This window comes from Rhipicephalus microplus, unplaced genomic scaffold, assembly GCF_043290135.1.
Source record: "Rhipicephalus microplus isolate Deutch F79 unplaced genomic scaffold, USDA_Rmic scaffold_899, whole genome shotgun sequence".
In the NCBI taxonomy this organism is placed as follows: Eukaryota; Metazoa; Arthropoda; class Arachnida; order Ixodida; family Ixodidae; genus Rhipicephalus; species Rhipicephalus microplus.
This window is the reverse complement of record NW_027465452.1, coordinates 12,501-19,717: the sequence shown is the minus strand read 5'-3', so window position 1 is coordinate 19,717 and position 7,217 is coordinate 12,501.

Sequence of the window (7,217 nt, the reverse complement as noted above, 5' to 3'; positions counted from 1 at the left end):
ACTCTCCGCAAGTTCGCGTCGACTGCGAAAGACCGAAGTCGTGAACGACGTGTCCGCTACTCGCCGCCGACACGCTGGACACCAAACGTACAACGACTCGACGGCGTCGTAGAGGCCCACGACGCGGTTTTCCTTAACGACGTCTCGGCGTGGCACCGACAGGTTAGAACGGCCGACCAACGTTCCCTGTCCGCCGTTCGGCTCAGTCGAAGGGCTCGGCGACTTCGGCAACGCTGCGAAGCCGCACGGTGACGCACGCCATGTCCCCATTTTTTTTTTTCTTTCTGCGTCTGCCGGGGTGCCCCTATAATAGCAGCGATAAGCACCCAGACCGCCGTGGGTCGCTCGCCCCGGCTGACGTGGTTTTTCGTACTCCTGCGGCGGTCGCCGTCAAGCACGTCCAAATACGCTACTTTCGTGGGCGCATTCACGCTCTTTCGCTTCGCCGGAGTGCCAGCACTCACTCTGCCAAAAACGGCGAACATCCGAGCGGCGGTTCCCACTTTTGCGTCGGCGTCGCAAACCCCGCCCCGGCAGACGAGGTTTGCCGTACTCGTGCGACGGTGGCCGGCGGGCACGTCGAAAGACGCCGATATCGTGCGCGAATTGGCGCACCTTGGCTTCACCGGAGTGCCGCCACTGACTCCTCCAAAAACGGCGAAGATCCGAGCGGCGCTTCCCACTTTCGCATCGGCGTCCCGAACTCCGCCCCGGCTGACGCGGTTTACCGTACTCGTGCGACGGTCGCCGGCGAGCACGTGGAAAGACGCCGATATCGTGCCCGAATCGGCTCCGTTCGGCTTCGCCGGAGTGCCAGCACTGGCTCGGCGAAAGACGACGAACATCCGAGCGACGGTTCTCACTATTGCGTACGCGTCGCAAACCCCGCCCCGGCAGACGCACTTTGCCGTACTCGTGCGACGGTCGCCGGCGAGCACGTAGAAAGACGCCGATATCGTGCCGGAATCGGCCCCGTTTGGCTTCGCCGGAGTGCCAGCACTCACTCGGCCACAAACGGCGAACATCCGAGCGGCGGTTCCCACTTAGCCGTCGGCGTCCCGAACTCCGCCCCGGCAGACGCGGTTGCCGAGCTCGTGCGACTAGCGACCGCGAAGCCGTCTCGCGACGCCGCTTTCGTGCGCGGCTCCCACTGCGACCTGGGTCACCCGAGGTCGACGAGCAAAAAAGAATGTCGAAAAAAATTTTTTTTTTTTTTTTGCGTCTGCCGGGGTGCCCCTATAATAGCAGCGATAAGCACCCAGACCGCCATGGGTCGCTCGCCCCGGCTGACGTGGTTTTTCGTTTTCCTGCGGTGGTCGTCGTCAAGCACGTCCAAACACGCCACTTTCGTGGGCGCATTCGCGCTCTTTCGCTTCGCCGGAGTGCCAGCACTCACTCTGCCAAAAACGGCGAACATCCGAGCGGCGGTTCCCACTTTTGCGTCGGCGTCGCAAACCCCGCCCCGGCAGACGAGGTTTGCCGTACTCGTGCGACGGTGGCCGGCGGGCACGTCGAAAGACGCCGATATCGTGCGCGAATTGGCGCACCTTGGCTTCACCGGAGTGCCGCCACTGACTCCTCCAAAAACGGCGAAGATCCGAGCGGCGCTTCCCACTTTCGCATCGGCGTCCCGAACTCCGCCCCGGCTGACGCGGTTTACCGTACTCGTGCGACGGTCGCCGGCGAGCACGTGGAAAGACGCCGATATCGTGCCCGAATCGGCTCCGTTCGGCTTCGCCGGATTGCCAGCACTGGCTCGGCGAAAGACGACGAACATCCGAGCGACGGTTCTCACTATTGCGTACGCGTCGCAAACCCCGCCCCGGCAGACGCACTTTGCCGTACTCGTGCGACGGTCGCCGGCGAGCACGTAGAAAGACGCCGATATCGTGCCGGAATCGGCCCCGTTTGGCTTCGCCGGAGTGCCAGCACTCACTCGGCCACAAACGGCGAACATCCGAGCGGCGGTTCCCACTTAGCCGTCGGCGTCCCGAACTCCGCCCCGGCAGACGCGGTTGCCGAGCTCGTGCGACTAGCGACCGCGAAGCCGTCTCGCGACGCCGCTTTCGTGCGCGGCTCCCACTGCGACCTGGGTCACCCGAGGTCGACGAGCAAAAAAGAATGTCGAAAAAAATTTTTTTTTTTTTTTTTGCGTCTGCCGGGGTGCCCCTATAATAGCAGCGATAAGCACCCAGACCGCCATGGGTCGCTCGCCCCGGCTGACGTGGTTTTTCGTTTTCCTGCGGTGGTCGTCGTCAAGCACGTCCAAACACGCCACTTTCGTGGGCGCATTCGCGCTCTTTCGCTTCGCCGGAGTGCCAGCACTCACTCTGCCAAAAACGGCGAACATCCTAGTGGCGGTTCCCACTTTTGCGTCGGCGTCGCCAACCCCGCCCCGGCATACGCGGTTTGCCGTACTCGTGCGGCGGTGGCCGGCGGGCACGTCGAAAGACACCGATATCGTGCGCGAGTCGATGCTTCTTGGTCTCGCAGGAGGGCCGCCACTCACTCCTGCAAAAACGGCGAAGATCCGAGCGGCGCTTCCCACTTTTTCGTCGGCGTCGCAAACCTCGCCCCGGCAGACGCGCTTTGCCGTACTCGTGCGACGGTCGCCGGCGAGCACGTCGAAATACGCCGATATCGTGCCCGAATCGGCCCCGTTTCGCTTCGCCGGAGTGCCAGCACTCGCTCGGCCAAAGACGACGAACATCCGAGCGACGGTTCCCACTATTGCGTACGCGTCGCGAACCCCGCCCCGGCAGACGCGGTTTGCCGTACTCGTGCGGCGGTGGCCGGCGGGCACGTCGAAAGACGCCGATATCGTGCACGAATTGGCGCTCCTTGGCTTCACCGGAGTGCCAGCACTCACTCGGCCAAAAACGGCGAACATCCGAGCAGCGGTACCCACTTAGCCGTCGGCATCCCGAACTCCGCGCCGGCTGACGCGGTTGCCGAGCTCGTGCGACTAGCGACCGCGAACGCGTCTCGCGACGCCGCTTTCGTGCGCGGCTCCCATTGCGACCTGGGTTACCCGAGCTCGACCAGCAAAAAAGAAGGTCGAAAATTTTTTTTTTTTTTTCTGCGTCTGCCGGGGTGCCCCTATAATAGCAGCGATAAGCACCCAGACCGCCGTGTGTCGCTCGCCCCGGCTGACGTGGTTTTTCGTACTCCTGCAGCGGTCGCCGTCACGCACGTCCAAATACGCCACTTTCGTGGGCGCATTCGCGCTCTTTCGCGTCGCCGGAGTGCCAGCACTCACTCTGCCAAAAACGGCCAACATCCGAGCGGCGGTTCCCACTTTTGCGTCGGCGTCGTAAACCCCGCCCCGGCAGACGCGGTTTGCCCTACTCGTGCGACGGTCGCCGGCGAGCGCGTCGAAAGACGCCGATATCGTGCGCTAATTGGCGCTCCTTGGCTTCTCCGGAGTGCCGCCACTCACTCCTCCAAAAACGGCGAAGATCCGAGCGGCGTTCTCCACTTTCGCATCGGCGTCCCGAACTCCGCCCGGGCTGACGCGGTTTACCGTACTCGTGCGACGGTCGCCGGCGGGCACGTCGAAAGACGCCGATATCGTGCCGTAATCGGCCCCGTTTGGCTTCGCCCGTGTGCCAGCACTCACTCGGCCAAAAACGGCGAACATCCGAGCAGCGTTTCCCACTTTCGCATCGGCGTCCCGAAGCCCGCCCCGGCAGACGCGGTTTGCCCTACTCGAGCGACGGTCGCCGGCGATCACGTCGAAAGGCGCCGAATTCGTGCACGAATCGATGCTTCTTGGTCTCGCAGGAGGGCCGCCACTCACTCCTGCAAAAACGGCGAAGATCCGAGTTGCGCTTCCCACTTTTTCGTCGGCGTCCCGAACTACGCCCCGGCTGACGCGGTTTACCGTACTCGTGCGACGGTCGCCGGCGGGCACTTCAAAATACGCCGATTTCGTGGGCGCATTCACGCTGTTTCGCTTCCCCGGAGTGCCAACACTCACTCTGCCGAAAGCGGCGATCATCCGAGCGGCGGTTCCCACTTTTGCGTCGGCTTCGCAAACGGCGCCCCGGCAGACGCGCTCGTGCGACGTACTCGTGCGACGGTCGCCGGCGAGCACGTCGAAAGACGCCGATATCGTGCTCGAATCGACCCCGTTTCGCTTCGCCGGAGTGCTGCCAGTCACGGCGCAGAAAACGGCGAACAAGTGTTTTTTTTTTTTTTTTTCCTAGAATTTGTGTTATAGAAGGCACATTTGATATCGGACGATAATTTTCAACTTTATCACGCGCACCGATTTTCGTGTAGAGGTTTGCAAGTTTATGGGAATTTCTCCACTTGGAATAATGCGATTTAGTAGTACTACGAGAACTTCATGGATGTACTCAAGGGTACGGGGCAAGTCAGTTACGTCAACACCTGCAGATTTTTTACACTTCAAACTGAAAATTGTTGGTTGTGAGTCCTCGTGTGATATTAAAGGCCGATTCGCTAACACATAGAACAAAGAAAGAAAGGAAGAAAAAACGCCCGCGCTCGCTCAAGAAACCTGGGTTCGCAACAAGTGGCAACAACAAGCAACCGAGCGAGTGCGCCAAAACCCGTGGCGGCCGAACAAACGCGAAGTCCCAACCGCGTCAGCCGGGGCGGCACGGGACAGGAAAAATCACTTCAGCCGGGGCGGCGGGGCACCGAATAAACCTCGTCACCTCGTCGCAGGATAAAAGAGGAAACAAAAAGTCTAAACAGCGTCTGCTGGAGCGAATGCGTAATAAAACAACAACAACAACAAAAAAAAAAAAACACCCGCGCTCAAGAAGTCTGCAATCACCACAAAAGGCGACTGTGACCGAGCAGCGTCAGCCGGGGCCGTGCGGAAACGGAAAAACCGCGACTACCGGGGCGTCGAGGCACCGAAAAATCCACTTCAGCCGCGGCGAAAAAAAAAAACAAAAAGAAAGACGGAGGGGGGGGGGGAACCACGTCTGCCGGGGCGAAGGAAAAAAAAAAAACGCGTCTGCCGGGGCGAGCCCGGGTGCGGCACCACCGGGAAAACTGTGGCAAACAGACATGGCGATCGAGTGAGTGGGCCGCCAGCCAGGCTCAGCCAAAAAGTGCAAAGTCCGAACTGCGTCAGCCGGGGCGGCAAAAACCACGTCAGCCGGGGCGGCGCAAAAAACCGCGTCTGCCGGGGCGGCACGAAACCGCGTCAGCCGGGGCGGCGCGAAAACTGCGTCAGCCGGGGCGAAAGAAAAAAAAAAAAAAAACGCGTCTGCCGGGGCGAGCCCGGGTGCGGCACCACCGGGAAAACTGTGGCAAACAGACATGGCGATCGAGTGAGTGGGCCGCCAGCCAGGCACAGCCGAAAAGTGCAAAGTCCGAACCGTGTCAGCCGGGGCGGCAAAAAACCGCGTCAGCCGGGGCGGCGCAAAAAACCGCGTCTGCCGGGGCGGCACGAAACCGCGTCAGCCGGGGCGGCGCGAAAACTGCGTCAGCCGGGGCGAGCCCGGGTGCGGCACCACCGGGAAAACTGTGGCAAACAGACATGGCGATCGAGTGAGTGGGCCGCCAGCCAGGCTCAGCCAAAAAGTGCCAAGTCCGAACTGCGTCAGCCGGGGCGGCAAAAAACCGCGTCAGCCGGGGCGGCGCAAAAAACCGCGTCTGCCGGGGCGGCGCGAAAACCGCGTCTGCCGGGGCGGCGCGAAAACTGCGTCAGCCGGGGCGAAAGAAAAAAAAAACGCGTCTGCCGGGGCGAGCCCGGGTGCGGCACCACCGGGAAAACTGTGGCAAACAGACATGGCGATCGAGTGAGTGGGCCGCCAGCAAGGCTCAGCCAAAAAGTGCTAAGTCCGAACTGCGTCAGCTGGGGCGGCAAAAAACCGCGTCTGCCGGGGCGGCACGAAACCGCGTCAGCCGGGGCGGCGCGAAAACCGCGTCTGCCGGGGCGGCACGAAACCGCGTCAGCCGGGGCGGCGCGAAAACTGCGTCAGCCGGGGCGAGCCCGGGTGCGGCACCACCGGGAAAACTGTGGCAAACAGACATGGCGATCGAGTGAGTGGGCCGCCAGCCAGGCACAGCCGAAAAGTGCTAAGTCCGAACTGCGTCAGCCGGGGCGGCAAAAACCGCGTCAGCCGGGGCGGCGCGAAAACCGCGTCTGCCGGGGCGGCACGAAACCGCGTCAGCCGGGGCGGCGCGAAAACTGCGTCAGCCGGGGCGAGCCCGGGTGCGGCACCTCCGGGAAAACTGTGGCTAACAGACATGGCGATCGAGTGAGTGGGCCACCAGCCAGGCTCAGCCAAAAAGTGCTAAGTCCGAACTGCGTCAGCCGGGGCGGCAAAAACCGCGTCAGCCGGGGCGGCGCAAAAAACCGCGTCTGCCGGGGCGGCACGAAACCGCGTCAGCCGGGGCGGCGCGAAAACTGCGTCAGCCGGGGCGAAAGAAAAAAAAAAAAACGCGTCTGCCGGGGCGAGCCCGGGTGCGGCACCACCGGGAAAACTGTGGCAAACAGACATGGCGATCGAGTGAGTGGGCCGCCAGCCAGGCACAGCCGAAAAGTGCCAAGTCCGAACTGCGTCAGCCGGGGCGGCAAAAAACCGCGTCAGCCGGGGCGGCGCAAAAAACCGCGTCTGCCGGGGCGGCACGAAACCGCGTCAGCCGGGGCGGCGCGAAAACTGCGTCAGCCGGGGCGAGCCCGGGTGCGGCACCACCGGGAAAACTGTGGCAAACAGACATGGCGATCGAGTGAGTGGGCCGCCAGCCAGGCTCAGCCAAAAAGTGCCAAGTCCGAACTGCGTCAGCCGGGGCGGCGCAAAAAACCGCGTCTGCCGGGGCGGCGCGAAAACCGCGTCTGCCGGGGCGGCGCGAAAACTGCGTCAGCCGGGGCGAAAGAAAAAAAAAACGCGTCTGCCGGGGCGAGCCCGGGTGCGGCACCACCGGGAAAACTGTGGCAAACAGACATGGCGATCGAGTGAGTGGGCCGCCAGCAAGGCTCAGCCAAAAAGTGCCAAGTCCGAACTGCGTCAGCCGGGGCGGCAAAAAACCGCGTCTGCCGGGGCGGCACGAAACCGCGTCAGCCGGGGCGGCGCGAAAACCGCGTCTGCCGGGGCGGCACGAAACCGCGTCAGCCGGGGCGAGCCCGGGTGCGGCACCACCGGGAAAACTGTGGCAAACAGACATGGCGATCGAGTGAGTGGGCCGCCAGCCAGGCACAGCCGAAAAGTGCTAAGTCCGAACTGCGTCAG